The sequence below is a fragment of the Seriola aureovittata genome, chromosome 15 (genome assembly GCF_021018895.1).
Source record: "Seriola aureovittata isolate HTS-2021-v1 ecotype China chromosome 15, ASM2101889v1, whole genome shotgun sequence".
Taxonomy (NCBI): domain Eukaryota; kingdom Metazoa; phylum Chordata; class Actinopteri; order Carangiformes; family Carangidae; genus Seriola; species Seriola aureovittata.
In genome coordinates, this window is record NC_079378.1 from 16,291,681 (window position 1) to 16,308,046 (window position 16,366).

The following is a 16,366-nucleotide window of genomic DNA, read 5'->3' on the forward strand; positions in this document are numbered from 1 at the left end:
TGGAGTCATTGCTACTTTAATAAGTGTCCAATGCGTCACCGGGAAATAGAGAGCGGTTATAAATACTATATGAAGCACTGACTTGTGTGATAAAGTAGCAGACAAGCCTAATAGAGTAATGTAGTAACAGTTACTAGCTAAAAGCTAGTCAATGCTAGCTGGCTGTTTTTTTTCTTCTTATGCAAACACAGGTGAGACATTTTGTGTGTTTTTTTTTTTTCAATCCTTAGATATGAGAATAAACTGCATATAACTAATGGCTGCAGTGAAAAGCAATATCTAATTGAGCCTCAATCATCGGTTAACGTAAGGTTTACCTTAAAGAAAATTTAGTTCAGTCTTTTATATCTTCACACCAAATACTAAGGGATACAACATCATTTCAAGATAGCAAGTGATGCCTTTAATACTTTTGATACTTTTATTTTGATGTTATTGCATTAGTGATTGTATATTATCACTTCAATGTATGTAAATCAAATAATAATTATAATGATAATACATTTTATTTATAAGCGCCTTTCAGGACACCCAAGGACACTTTACACAGCAAATAAAAAAATTCTGAAACATAAACAATGTATGAATGAAAGAATTATATACACACACACACACACACACACACACACACACACACACACACACACACACACACACACTGAGGATTTGAGAATTCTCTGACAGAGGATTTGAACCTTGGATCTCACTGTTTGTGGTAAACACAGATCATGTGATGAGTACAGAACTACATTTAGCACTCCCTTAATTTTGAACTTACAGTTGGTGCACTTTGCAGAATAATAGCTGCATAACACCAAACCATCCAAAAAATAGTAAATGATGAATTTCAAAGGTAATGCCTAGCCAAACTTAGATATGTCATTAATACTTTGCCTGAAATGCAACTTAATGTTGACAGTGTAAGCTGTAAAAAAACCCAAAAAACCCAGAATCTCTCTTACAGGATTTGGAGTCCTCTAGAAAAAGGTAACTTTATTCTCTGATAGTATAATTTATTAAATTTTCTTATTTGGTAAGCAGGGTCCTTCGATAACAGTCGAATGAAAGCCAACTTAAGATATACAGTACTATATCTTACACTATATTAGTAACTATATTCGAACGTGTGTCTCAAAATAGTGTGAAAAGAAATAAAAGAGAATTAATTATCACCTACATAAATTGCCAGCGGGCTTTTGATATTGAGACCGAGTGCCTTTGATGTTCAAAGATGTCTCACTCCCGAATTGGTACATTCTCAGACGCAGACCTAGTGTGAGACAAACACTAGATGGTGGTGTTTGATGGCCAATATCAGTAGCAGATATTCACAATGCAACCCAACACTTGGACTGTGGGTCAGCAGTTTCTGGTTTTCGTATTTCAATGTGCAATATGTCCACAAAATTTCTAGAGGTTCTTTATTTTATCAGCTTTTACCAAAACATATTTTATAAAACATTTAGACGCATTCCTCATAAATAGCATAAGTAAAAGAAGATGCTTGGTGTTTACAGATTGTGTTGGTTTATACTTTATCCAGGTATTTACCTGCGTGGTTCAGACTGCAGGGGCAGTGAAGTCCAGCATCCCTGCAGGTAGCAGGTAGGCCTTCAGTGACTCACTCGTCTATGTATTTGAACATTTTGAGGTTGGTTCTTGTCTCTGTTTCCACTGTTCTTGAGGAACAATGAAAGTTAAGAAATATGAAAAACACTGAAAATATGACAATTTTCTAGCATAGATTTATATTTACTCTATATTATATACTCTAAGTTAATGAACTTGAGAAATCTCAAATCTCATTTTATTAATTGATTAAATTGATTTGTAATTTCAGTTTCACTGTTCAATCTTTGAATTATAAATACATTTATATTTACAAATTTAATAAAATATTTTATTACATTTTCTTTTCAAAGTATAAAACTTTTTCCTCTGAAAAACTGTTTGTAGTTTCCCTTTTATCCACACTAAAAAATTTGAATATACCTTATTTCATTTTGAAGCTATCCAGCTACTCTGCCACGCTTAAAATTAAACAATCAATCCTCAGACAAGTAATTGGAGGAATCGTTGGCAGGCCATTATTTTCAATGTCATAGGATAGGACAAAAATAATCTTTCTTGTCTCCCCTCATGCACTTATTTTCTATCATCTGAGTCGTGGGCATTGAGCTTTGTGTCAGAGATCGACCAGGAGCTGTATTTAGCCCCAGTATTACTACTTAAAACCACAAATGTATGATTTTTTTTCTAAATCTGGCTTGTTAGTTTGTCGGTTTTTACTTTGGTTGCATAGGGAAACTGATACAGGAAGATGGCCCCCTCAGCCATGCAACTGTTTTGCAGTATGATCTACATTATAACCAATGTCGCTGTGCTCTGGCATTAAACCAAGGCCACTTTGGGGCAGTGGAGCATGCTGTTAACACATTCACGTTTATAAAGTTGATGGGTGACTGTAATACTAAACAGAAACAGATCAACACTAGCATTCATTTGAAGTCATGCTGCTCGATACCTGATGAATTTAAGTCCAATAATAATTTCACTTTTAGCTCTGTTTTAGTCTCCACCAACTCCTGTGGGAAGTATCTGGTTCTTTATTTGCTAGGTGCTTTACTATTTTCACTAGGAAGGTGCTTATTTTGTCTGTCTGCTGTTTGAGCAGGTAATGTACAGTGAGTTCAGTTTTTATGAACAGTTCTGAAAGCAGCTGACTGCTGTGGCAGGACACAAGATTGATGAGAACGGTGACAGTGAATCAAAACAACCATCTCAGAGACCTTAAAATCCTTTGTGGAGCTGAGGGGAACTGCAGAGTCCGGCAGTAATTCTGTTGTTTGAATGTTTCAGAAACTCTGACTTAGACCCATTGTCACCTTCTGAGGAGGGCTGAAACTCGGTTGTGGAGCCTTATCCATTGGGTCACAACAATTTTGAGTTGGGATGGCTTCTGTGTTCTGACAAAGCATATGGCTGCTGTCCCTTTGCTGAACCTTTGGAGGGTCTTCAGACACATTACAGAGCAGCTTGACAGTCTGAAAGTAAGAAGTATCTTAACTGTTGTGTAAGACTGCTACACTTTCTGTTGGGAATGACATCAACTAGGACACTCAGGGAACTGAAATCTTTCTTTCCTTTAAGGCCGTGTGGAAAGAGTCAGAGGTGTCACCTTACTCTACATAATGTTAAGGTCGGGTAATGGCAAAACCTAAATGACCCAAGTGGACCATAACGTAAAAGGTATGACCCAGCTGTCATGCAAGGGTTTGAGCTTTGTGTGATAGTTCTCAGGATAAGGAGACTGCTGTGAAACATGAACTTGTTTTGTTTCCTTCAAAGAGATTCAGCCATGTGGCAGTTTATGTGCACTCTCTCCTGAATTTGTGTGAATGCTGCACTTAATGTGGTAAAGTAATGTAAGGTGTAGGAAGTAATGAGGAGACATATATACAACAAGCTTGTAAACAACCCTGGAACTCTTAATTATGCCATCTCGTTGCGCCCTCTTCTTCTACAATGGCTTAATGGCTCCCAACTCGAGAATCAGCGCCACCAGCTGTCCTCAATGTGCTCAACTCCGAATATTTGCATAATGGCAGTGGATGGAAACACATTAATTTGCGTTTTCTTTTGCCAACAAAATTTGATTAAAATCTGCACTACATTTCGATGGGAAACTATGATTGAACTCTGATAGAAAACAGATTAATTCATTAAGGCTTTAAGATCGGAAGACAGTGCGTATTTCTAGAGTAAAAAGGCTCTTGAATGTTTAGATCATAAACTTTGCTTGACTGTGGCTATAGATAGAAAAATCAAGGATAGGATAGGATCAAGGCAAGCTGTTTGCTGACTTTAAAAATGCAACTGACTTACAGTAAAAATACTGTAGGGGGGGCAGCAGAGTCAAATTAATGGAACAAGGATTAGGCTACATTGATTGAATAATGTAGTAGTTTCTCATTTGGTCAAAGTTGATTTTTTTACTTACCTAATATCAAATATAAATATATGTAAAAATGGTCAAATGGTTTTAGATCGAGGGTTTCTTTGTAATTACACATTTAGCCTTTTCCCTTTAAACGACAGAGCTAATCATCCTGACCACTAATAGGGTTTGACAGAGTTGTCATGAGTTAATGAGGCTTCTACATAAACTGCATTATAGAAGTTGTACAATATAAACATTTTCAATACTGGAAAACATTTCAGTTCTGCTTTGGCCCCTGTAAACACTACTTGGTGTTTCTGAAATTAGAAAAGTGAGAGCTAGCATGAGCTGTTTGAGGCCAGCTTTTGCCCAAGGGAGGCACTGAGTGATGTTTCCAAAAGTCTCCTCGAACCCTCCCCCTTTCCTCTTTTTATGAAGCTGACATTTCAACACTATTGTTATAGGCATTCTTAGCCTGCCTTGCCAGGCTGACAGCCACTAACACATAGTTACTGTATTTATAATGAATTTCTTAATGAGGGTCAGTTAAATTAATGTATTCTTTAGAATTTGGCCATTGTGTATCAGGGCATTTTATGTGAAAGATATGACATTCAATGCTCACTGACCTTTGTTTGCATAGAACTACATTTTGCATTTCAGTTCTGTATAGGTTTGACTCTAAATGAGTCAGAAGGAGCATGCTTTCTAAATGGAACAGGTAAGCAAGTGTTTTGCAATGAAAACAACATCTAAACATCTTTATTGTGTTGCATAACTTAAATGTATATACATGTAAAAACATGTAAAAAATGAATGCTTTCATCTCCTTTCTAATATCTGTGCCACTGGCCTCAAAGATATTAGTAACAAATAGCTGAAGGTCTTGTTATGGTTATGAATGGCTTATCTCTTGGACAGTGGAAAATACTAACTTGGTCTGAAATGCTTAATTTTGAAATGAGCTCCATGTGAAGAAAGAAATGCTATTGCTGTTGTTCTGTAAGTTATGCAAGCAAAAAGAAAAGCTTCTGTACTGTACTCACAGCTGTCCACAGGAAGAAGCTCAAGAAACAGCAACCTCTGAGTTGTCCTTTCTTTTCTGTTCTGTCTTGGAGCTGTTTGGGAGAGAGGGAGGGGAGGTGCAGGGAGGAGGAGGAGGAGGAGGAGGAGGAGGGAGGTGGAGAAAGGTTGGACACACAAGGGGAACCACTGGCAAAGGAGCCGTTTCATACTGTGCTCCTCTGAGCTGTCTGTGCCTCTCTCTGTTTGTATTCGCTGGGAGTCAGCATGCACCTGTGTTTCAGTGGTCTCTCTCATTCCAACTGGTTGTTTATGAATGCTGTCATGTTAGCAGCTCGTGCAGCAATCAGCAGGAGAGAAGCAGAACTGGACCTGGTAGACTCAAAATAACAAAAACTCAGAGCAAAGGAATTGTGTTTGGAGAGTTTCTGCCTCCATTTTGAGACAAAAGAAATCTGAGGAACAAACTTGCCTAGCTGGAATGAAGGACTGACAACAAGCAGACCTTTGTGGAAAGGGGTAAGTTACTCACAAACAGCTGAAGTTAGTCTAGGTTGTTTGGTTAAAACCAGGATCAGTATAAAAGTTTTTACCTTCTTGTACAACTGCTCGAAAACCCTTCTGTAAACTGTACAATATTGTAGCTGTGTGCACACGCGTGTGTGGGGGCGTGTTGTGTTTTTGAATTTCAACATGCGTTGGTTGGTCTGTGGTTCTTCTTTGGATTAGACTCAGCTGCTCTGGTTCTCTCAGGGTATGTCTTGTTTTCTCTTGTTCATTTGTTCAGACATCTCACATGTCCAGAAATAAACACGCGCACACTCTTTCATACACAGGAAGCAACTGGACAGTGTGATGTCTTCACTCTAGGCCAGACAGGATTTACTCCTGCTGGTTCAAATAACAGCAGTCTAGTTGTAAACCAATCATCTGTAGTACTTACTTCAGTTATAACAACATTGTAAACAACTCAGTCTGCAGTGTTGGTAGATTATCTCTGACTCTGGAGAGTTCAACATTGTGGGTGAGATTGCTAGTTTGTTACAGTCGTTCAATAAATTTGTGTTCATCATCAATCATTGCTTTATCCCATTCGTCGTCGTGTGTGATCAGAGCTACTGTCCTCGTACAAAATTCGAATATTTGTAAATATGAACAGAAAGCCACTCATGCACATTGGTGAATGTAGTAGAGAGAATTTTGTGCTTAATATGTTGCATAGCTAGCCTGCTTACTAGGGCTGGGTGATATGGCCAAAAATGTTATCGCGATAACAATTTTCATATCAGTTGATATAGATAATTATTGATAATTTTTGATAAAGACCAGGAGAAAAATGTTGACTTCACCATTTTCTGAAGCCAGACTTTTCAACCACGCTGAGTGGTAGCATATCCTTAGCAATGTAGTAGGCTACTGTGTGTATTGTGTCCTTGTACCGTTTGGATGTTTTGTTATACGGTGTTGTTGCTGGGTAGAGAAGTGGAAGTGGCTAAGGTGATAAATACGTTTTGTTGTATTCCCGCTCTTGTTTGGGAAGGTTTTCCTGCACAGTTTACATATGATATAGGTTAGACTTAAAGAAACAAAAAAACTGCCATACTGGTGAGCTACCTGTCCTTTTTTGTGAACAATTTCCTCACTGGCTGCACTCATATTCTCACTCCACACTTGGTGCAACCAAACAACACACCTGTTAAATGATTGGCTGTTTGCGTTTCACTCGTAGCAACCTCCATTATCAAGGATATGATAGGCTGCATTCATGAGCCAGGGAGGAAGCAACCACAGGGTTTGTTCACGCAACCATGAGACTATCGGACTTCGTATCAAACTATTTTCTTATTGCTATTGATGACGTGTCTGTCACCGATACATATCGCTATTGTTTTATTGCTCCAGCCTACTGCTTGTTTGAGGGCAGTAACGTTGAACATTGCAACTGAAAGGATCAGTGTGTAGGATTTAGATTTTAAAACAATATTCATAATTATGTTTTCATTAGTGCATAATCACTTGAAAATAAGAGTCATATCTAGGGAGGGAGGTTCTTTTCCACAGAGCCCATCATGTTTCTGCAATAGCCAAGAACAGACAAACCAATCATTGGCTCTTGAGAGGGCCTTTCGCATTTTTACGTTACACACTTTTAAAAGGAGGGGTGAGGAGAGGGGTATTCAGTTGGTTACACTCGGCAACCTCACTACGATGCCACTAAATCCTACACACTGGTCCTTGAAATGGAAGTTGACAAATGTGGGCAGAATTGGTCAATCTGGCTGGAAAAAAACAGCAGAATTAAATAAGCATCATGGACTCTTTACATGAGCATCATGGATTTTTCATCTGTTCATGGTTTGAGTGTTCATCAGAACGAAACATAACATCATTTCCGATCAGAATGTTATCATTGGGACCCAGCAGCATCCACATACAACAAAATTTTACAGCCAGTCGAAAAAAATCACTCAACCTACCAAACCCTGGTGTGCATAAATTAATTTCCTATAATAAAGAAATGTCCTTTACTTGGAATCAGTAATCTTTATCCGTAATATCTTACTTCTGTACAACATTTAGGTTGCATTAGTGAGGATTCGGACCAAAAACAGCCCCGTTGCGGGTGAAATACAATCCAGGAAGTTCAGTTTCAGTAACATTAATGTGTTTAAATGTTTATCAGATAGCAACACTCCACAGCGCTTTGTAATCCTCAAACGTAGGATTTTACAAAATAATCACAGTGAGGTATTTTATCTTTTGTTGTGATAATTGCAAGGTAAACAGTAGAAACACTAAGTTTACGTTACATTACGTTCCACCAACAGTGTGGATGCACATTTATTTAATTGGATAACATTTTCTTGTGTTGCAGCAAAAGTTGAGTTTGGTTGAACTTTTTTGCGGGACAACCCTGCGTTGTTCGCTGGCACCTGCTGGTTTGGCTTCCCTGCTGTAGGTGGGTAAGTGGTTGCGTTTTTTCACACAGGGCTAAAGTCAGTCTGACCACAGCCTTATTCATCCAAAATGTAAAGAAGAGGTTGAAGTAAAATGGCTACAACTAATAAATAACCTTAAAACAGCTTTAATACATTTATAGCCACTAGTGGGCAGAAGAACCCAAAACAAGCTGACAGACACAATCTTTATATATTATTCACCTTAAATGGGGACTGTATTGGCAAACTATTGCCTGTTTACACAACTAGCAGACATGGAGCAACAGTAAGCATTTGCAAGCATTTGTAAGTGTTTCTTGTTAAGTGTCAAGGTCTGTTTTAGCCATGTTGTTGTCCCCACAAACTCCTGAGAAAAGCCTTTACACAAGAGCCTTTAGGTAACTAGATGTTTGGGTTTCTGCAAAAAGCGCTCACTAACTTTTTCTGTCTGCTGTTTGGTGCTGAAATTAAATTGACCGTTCTGTAGCACAACTAATTGCGTATATTCTGTATATAACTAACAAACCTTTGCCCTCCGTGGTTTTGTTGCTACAGTAGCTTTGTAATAAACAACCAATGTTTGGTATTTGGCAGATGGATGTCATTTTCTGGTATGCTTTCCTTGCAGTTTACAGATACAGTGCAGTATCTACATGAAATTGATACAGATACATGATACAGTGCTTACTTTTAGGTGCTTCACAAAGCCAGTTTATTTTTCTGAAAAAGATTTCTTCATCTTGTCTAATTGCAGTCTGTAGCTTCGTATTATGTACAGTTTAACAAAGCAAATGCCCATGATGTTAAACACAGTAACAATGGCGGACCATTCTTGGTGTGTGTGTGTGACCTGCGTAAGGCAGTTAGGCAAAATCTACATGCTATCCTGCAGGGAAAAAGATTAAAATAGCTCTCCTATTTTCCACAGGTCTCTCCAATGATTACTGCTCTTGGAAATACTGACCAACATCATTATGACACCATATTTAGTGACCTAGCTCACGATGCTACAAACGTAGGAAGTTAAAAGTGAGGGACAGGCACAGCACAAGACGGGACATGGACATACAGAATAACGGCGTGACCTTAGTGTATGCTTCAAAACGTACGTTAATTTTAAATCAACAGTAGTGGAGGTAATGTATACTAATAGCACCAAAAATTATTTACAAAAAAAGTGGTGGGGGTTGTTGGGAAGAGAAAGGCATGTTTCAGGCTCCACATGCTTCACATTCTTAGCTGCTGACCTCTATGGAAAATAACAACAGCCGGGGCTTGAAGGTCACTCTGCTGTGGCCAGTGGCTGAGTTTGATTCGTTACTGGTAGCAAACTTGATATTTGTAAGGTGCTGTTCTTCGCTGTAATTATATCATCTGTGAGGGGAGATATTGCAAACTGATGATAAAAATGATAGAAGCAGACCAGACCCAAGTGATGTAGGCATTTGCTTCAAGTGTTATCAATTATTTTTGTCCTTATCACTCAGATTTACCGTCGAAGACTAAAGTGTTTGGGATGCTTGTGTGACTTTTTAATGTCCATCTCTAATATATGTTAATAGTGTGGACTATTACATTCACATTAGGATTTAAGTTATTGGGAGTTATTGTTGTTTGGCTGCAAAAGCACCATGAAGTGCTAAGAGTACTGTACCTGTTAATCCATATGGTATGTGGTTTGTTCAGAAGAAAGAAATATATTTCAGAGAATGACCAAGGTATAAATTACAGAAATATATGTTTGGTTGTGAGGTGTCATTAGTTTGAAGTGGATTATTGCAATCTGGAAATCAGACAGAAATGAAAGCGCTGAGGTCACTGACACAGGCTAAAGTTAATCTCAGGCAGCTGGTGAAGGGATGTGACAGAAAACTGTTTTCCTGCAGTAATTGGCATGAGGCTTAGGGCTGAAAAGACAGTATCATTGCAGTGATCACACACCATTCGACTAAACGGTTTAGAGTAATCCCTAAACAAACCAAAGACCAAGGCATTAGTGGCAGTGAAAACCTCGCTTGACTGATTACATATAAAAGAAATATCTCTTAATAAAAATATCCATGTTCTTCTTTGACAGAGGGTTTTTGAGTTGATGCCACTGCCATGGTGATGCACCCATGTGACAAAGTTCAGCCCAAACAGTACAATCAGATTTTGGTATGATGCTTTCACATGGATTTGAATATGTGTAGGCCTTGTGTCTGTACTGTTTTATGCACATTTATGCAACAAACTACTGGAGCATCATTGGAAGCAAAGTTTAATTTTAGTATCATCCACAATAGTACAATATAGCAGATACATAAACTATAATGCTTCTTTTTGTGAACATATGAGCTTAAATCAATATTTGTCAGTTAATATTTGCAGTAATTGTAGACATTTTATTACTGGATGACCTTTCACCCACTTGTCCCACTTTCCCTGCTCCTGGTGTTTCCTAATAACACAAAGTAATGTCCACATTTCCAAAGGAACTGCAGTAACTTGACCATTTCATATTTTCAGCTAAGGTGATTTGATTGTGGTATTTCATAGAGTTGTTTCATTTTCAAAATCTTTATAATAATTTCTTCTTTCATGTATGAAAATGGTGGTGGACAAAATATTAGAAAGTATCTGTGTCAAAACAACAAGACAGCATATTTTTGTTTGAAAAAATTAAATAGTTAGGGTAACAGTCTTATTTTTTCCAAATAGTGCAGCTTTATCATTAAACCAATAAGATTAAGAACATTATTAAGCAATATTTTTTGTTAAGATACCCTCAGCTGCTTTCAACTCCTTGTTCTAATTTACTGGTGTGTATCTTTTAATCCCACAGCTTAGTGTGGCAGTATAAGTTTATGCAAATCTGCTTGAAATTTAAGTTTTTACCTAACCACTTTATATAATTGAGCTGTGAACTGTTGGGTATAAAGTGATAAAGTCTGTGATATTTGCCTTCAAATGTGCTTGAAACCTGATGGCCCCCACATAAGTGTCATGCAGCCTTGTGACACATCGTATGAGTACATTTATCAGGATTTATGGGTATCTGTGCATCTTTACAGGTGGATCTGTGGTTCTGTGTGGATGGTATGGATAAGGTATCTGAGGAGAGAATCAGTATAGTGCTTTAAGGATCCATAGGGTAAAGACAGGGAGTAGAGATGACTGGTCTGAACCTGCTCAATTTTTTTTTTCCGGAAGGACAGTCCCTCGTAAATGAAATGACTCTAATAAACAAACTCCTGGTGCGCCTGCCAGACCGCACGCTTTCGGCTGTAAAATATGACCATGCTGCTTCCCTCTTTCTACCCTCTCTCTCTTTCTTCCTTTTCTGTCTGTTGCTGTTCGGCTTCTCTCTTCCTTTGTCAACAACCTGCCTGCCTTTACTGTAGGCTGTTGCACTGTCTTCCCTTTGTCTGGTTTCAGCACTATGTGTTATTGTTAACTAACATAAGGTCAATACTAGGGAAGTGTAATAGATGCCATACCTTAGCCTACATAAACCCAAATTTAAATCCAAAAGTTTTATTTATAATGGAAAGCAGAGGCTGGTCCTTGACACTTCAATCTATCATAATTTACACATTGAATAAGTAATTCAGCAGTACATCCTTGCAGTAAAGTCATACTGTATTTAATATATTCAATTCATTCAATCATCTAGTGGCAAAAACAATAGATTGAGTGACTTTTGCACTTGAAGTCTGTTTTTTGACTCTCTACTCCTGTCAAACAGTCCTTCTGCCTGTAAAACCAGAATGCCCAATTGTGTAACAAAGTTGAAAATCCTCCACTACATAGTTAAATGATGATGTCAGTCAGGAGACAGCATGCATGAAGACTAATGAAACCATTTTTTACTTTGTCCCTCTAGAATGACTTTTAGTGATCCCCATCTCTGCACTGCTTCAAAGAAAACGACTGACCTTTTCTGTTTTCAGTACACTTACATTCAAGCTAGAAAAGCTTGCTGAGGGTAGATATTAATTTTTATATCTTTGGCAGTCAGGTTGAAGTCAGCTCCACAACCTGATTGTCACAGAAATAAAAACAGATATTGCATCACAGGAAAAACAGATAAATTTGGATGTTGTACTGAGGTCAACTGCTTTTCCTGGAATGCAAACAAAACTGCTGCTCACAGAAAAAATGTCAGCTCATGATGTAGAATGAAGCAGGCATAAAGTGCCTTGACAAATATGCCTATTGACCGGTTGTTAACTTTTTATGGGAAAGATGGCTGTTTGCACTGTACTTGAAATGTGCTTCCATACCAGCCAGATCTTTTTCTACTTTGTAGGGCCTCACCGTGTCAATCCCAGTAACCTGGTGGTTGCTTCTAAGAAATCTGGCTATTGACCAGAGAACAGGACCAAAATAAACAACATACTGTGAGGGGATTAAGAGTGTTAGAGAGCTTCTAAAATTACAGCCCTCAGAACATATCCAGATGTTGCCTTTCTGATCCTCCTCAGGTAACACACGTGACAGAGCTGGAGTGTGCAGAGGAGTTAAGAGTGGCGCGAGTGGCTCATGTACAGCAACCCTCTGGGTGAACCTCTTAACATTCTTTTGCCGTCCTGGACTCCAGCCGGTGTGATCAACCTGCTAAAAAGGCAGAGGGTCTCACAGTATGGAGCCGGCTCTGTGTCTGCAGCAGATCCCGTACTGAGCCAGTGAGAGAAACACAGGAGAGGGCTTACTGTAAAGACAGGTTATTAACTTTAAGTCACTCACTTGTTCATCTTCACACAGTATTTAACCTTTAAAGTTATTGTGAGTTTTACTTTCACTTGTTAGAGAAAAGGATTAAAAAATGCAGGTGATGCTGCAATATTCTTTGTTTTTGTGTGCTTTCCTACAAAGCTAAGAAGCAGCAGGCAAATTTTAACCATTGCTTAAGATCAGATGCTTACTAAATACCTAAATTTGAAGCACTGTTGTAGTAACTAAGAAAAACATTAGACCTAAATCTTACAAGAAATTTTTTTTCAGTGGATGCATATAAATTTTTTTCCAAGTAAAACAAGTATACAACAACACTGACGTATAATATATATAAAAGTTGTAATCAAATATTCATTCATCAATTATATGTTTTCTAATATTTTGACCTATACATACATATTAAAAATACCTGTTCAAAAGTGTATGAATAATTGAAGACGCATTTCTTTTTTTATAATTTATTAGGGAAACCTGTAAGAGCCAGTTGTGCTTAGATCAGTAGGGGAAATTAGGCCGGTTTGTATAGCTGGGTGGCATAAAAATGAAAGGACAGCCTGTTAAGTTTGTAAAGAGGAATAAATTAACATGGAGAATGAATAGGACAGTCAGTCAGTACGTCAGTCTGCTTCTAACCCTGTAACAGGCGGTAGGAGACATGAGAAACGGCTGTATTCCCACAACATTGCCCAGCACCCTGCCGTGTACTGCCTCCAAAAAGCTCAGCCAATCAGCTGCTTATGTTTAGGTTATAGATTGTTAATGTTAGGGTTTGGGGTTGTGGTTGGAGTTTGGCTATGATAATTCTGGTAAAGGATTTATGGAGTTTTAGAGAATGTGTTTCCTTAGTGAATTGTAACATGGCAGCAAAATATCTTGTTCAGCAAAAAGGATTCGTTTGAAACATTTTCAGTGATTTTTATTAATTCAAAACTCTGCCAGATAGTTGAATGACAGCAATTAAGGGTTTGATTAATCTGGATTAAACACAGAAACCAGCAATAGTTTAAAGATGCAATTTTGAAGGTGAACTCCAGTGATTTTACACATCAACGTCTGTTTGCAGTTCTTGGGGAGTGCAAGTACATATGTGGAAAAAAGTTGTATGTTGTAGTGTTCTGTGGATTCACAGGGAGTTCATTTTGTTTGGGTCTGAAAGTCTGACAATGAAAAAATAATTCTGGAGGTGTAGAAACGAGTGAGCATAGGTCTCTGTAACATACTCCTCATCTCTGTTTGAGGCTAGTAGCTTGAGGCTACATAAGCCACGTTTAGCTCAACACACCTGACTCTCTGTCCAAAGTGTCAGTGAGCAAGTTTCATTGTGGGCATGTAAGTGCCAGGTTTTTACAAGGAGAACAAGAATGCACAGTATAAAAAATATATCTGGTTCTTTTGCATCAATTTTGATTGTGTTTTTAAAATAAACTATCCACCATGAATCCGACAACATTATTGGAGTGTGTTGCTAAATTGTCAATGTAGGAAAAGCACAGGTTTTCGTAATAACATTAACAATGAATCCTTTCTGTTCATGTGTCCCAGTGAGCCATGATAGTGTGGTAGTGAGCCAGCATGCACAATAATAGACATTATTAATTTAGTCATTTATACCTTTGCATTTCCTGTGGTAGCAAACAACTGCTTTTGTACATATATGACCAAAAACAAAGCAACACCACATCTCATTTGAGTCCTTTGTCTTGGCAGTGGTTGAATGCAATTCTAAGAGTCACTGGCATTTTAGCTTTTCTCTTGGTTTTGTTTTTCTACCCCCTCTTGTGAACAGTAGTCTCTTCAGTGTGCTACATGTTGATCGCTCTTAACCAGCTTCATGTCTGTGTTGCTGCCTATGGTTTTAGGGGTTAGAAAACACAAAATAATAAGAATAGAACTTCAGCTTGGCCTCTTGATTGACAGTGGGATCAGTGGTACTTGCAAGTTTGTCATACTACAAGGACTGATTTAATTTGTTCTTCTGAAAAGGTTGACTGTAGGTTTAAAAATGTACAAACACAATATTTTCGAACATCTTTTAAACCTGATGTAATTCACGTTATCTAGTGTAGAAATAAGATTTTTGATGATCTTGTATTCTGAATGTGTGTACTGAATTAAAGCCTCACCAATACTGGACTTTACAGGCAGATACCGACAAAGACCAAGATATGTACTGAGCATAACTTTTGAATTTGAAAATATACTTGAGTCAGTCCACTCTGGTAGAAAAGCTATGCAATCAAACATATCAACTCTGTACTGTTTCTGAATATCTGTTGGCTGCTGATATATATCTGCAATATGCCAATATATTGGTCCATCTAATTTATCAGTCTAGCTCTATATTGTAACTCGTGTCTGCATGAAAATATACAGTATGGAAACATTTATATCAATGCATGGGATGACCATCTGTGAGTATGGAAACTAAACACTGGGTTTTGTGCAACCCTGCTTTTCCTCTTGCTCTCTATCATCCCATAAGGATGGCTGCATTCAATTATCCCGTCACTCATCTCTTCTTTCTGCTTTCCACTTGCACTGGTGGTAACCTTTACTGTTAACTCTGAAACAGAGTCAGTTTAATGATTATTAGAATAAAGATATATTTGCATGAATCATGTGTGATTGTTACAGTTAAACTGATAGACATAGGAGAGACAATTCCACTTTTTAAACTATTCACATTACCACCTGACAGAACCACTTTCTTTCAGCATAAGCACCATAATGTTTCCACAGTCACACCATGAATTTTCTGCAAATCCTCACTGGTACTTCTCATCCTAATCCCACTTCTGATCTACGACTCAATACGTATCCAGAGTTACTGCATCTGAATGACTAACTCAACTAACTTTCTGCACATCCAGCACTGGTTCAGAACACAGGTCTCAGCTAAGTGGATATCCAGATCAAAAGATGTTTGCAGTGTACACATGAAAGACAGACAGGCATTCTTGAAAGTGATGGGGCCAAACCAAATATCAATATATTTATACTGTCCAAAGGATGGCATGTGTTTCTGTCTCAGGAGAATGAGATGCAGCAGCTTTGTGAAACTAGTGACGAAAATGATAAAGTTTTTATCCAACAGCGACAGCTAGGGCCAGAGGCATTACGTATTTGGGTTGTACGTACATTTGTCTGTTCGTCTATTCCTTTCTCATGAATGTGATATCTCAGTATCCCTTGAGGGAATTTCTTCAAATTTGGCATAAACATTCAGTTGGACTCAAGGATGAACTGTTTAGAATTTTGTGGTCAAAGGTCAGGATCAATGTTACCTCACAAAACTGCATAACGCAGAAATTCATACACTAATTATGACACAATGTAACACAAATGTCTAATAGGATAAAATGATGAAGTGATGACATTATATATCCAAATGATCAAAGGTCGACTTCACTGTGACATCATAATGTTCTGCAAAAACACTTTTGGTCATTATTCAATGGTGTAACTTAGGTATAAGCGGTAATTCTAGTTGGATATGTTTGTTTTCAGCATGTAGAATAGGCTTGTTAGTAAAATAAATTGTATGCATAATTGCATTTGAACATTTGGGGAACTAAGATTTCAGTGCAATCATAAAACTATGCATTTCCTCAGAAAAGCCCCACACAGAGACTAATGAGTGTCATCCAACTTGCATAAAAAAAAATTGCAGGGCAGGCATTTTTCACCAAAATACTGCCCTAGAAATGGACATTCCTCTCATTGAGTATCCTAAAATTTTGTCAAA

At 37.9% G+C, this 16,366-nt stretch overlaps 1 long non-coding RNA gene across 1 annotated transcript in view; it reads left to right on the top strand.

Annotated features, from left to right (window-relative positions):
- Positions 1 to 5,163: 5,163 nt before the first annotated feature.
- The window catches only part of LOC130182123 (uncharacterized), a 56,185-nt gene continuing 44,982 nt past the window's right edge, over positions 5,164 to 16,366 (top strand). The window contains exon 1 of the long non-coding RNA XR_008829678.1: positions 5,164 to 5,482. This is a non-coding gene — a long non-coding RNA (uncharacterized LOC130182123). The remainder of the gene's footprint in view (positions 5,483 to 16,366) is intronic.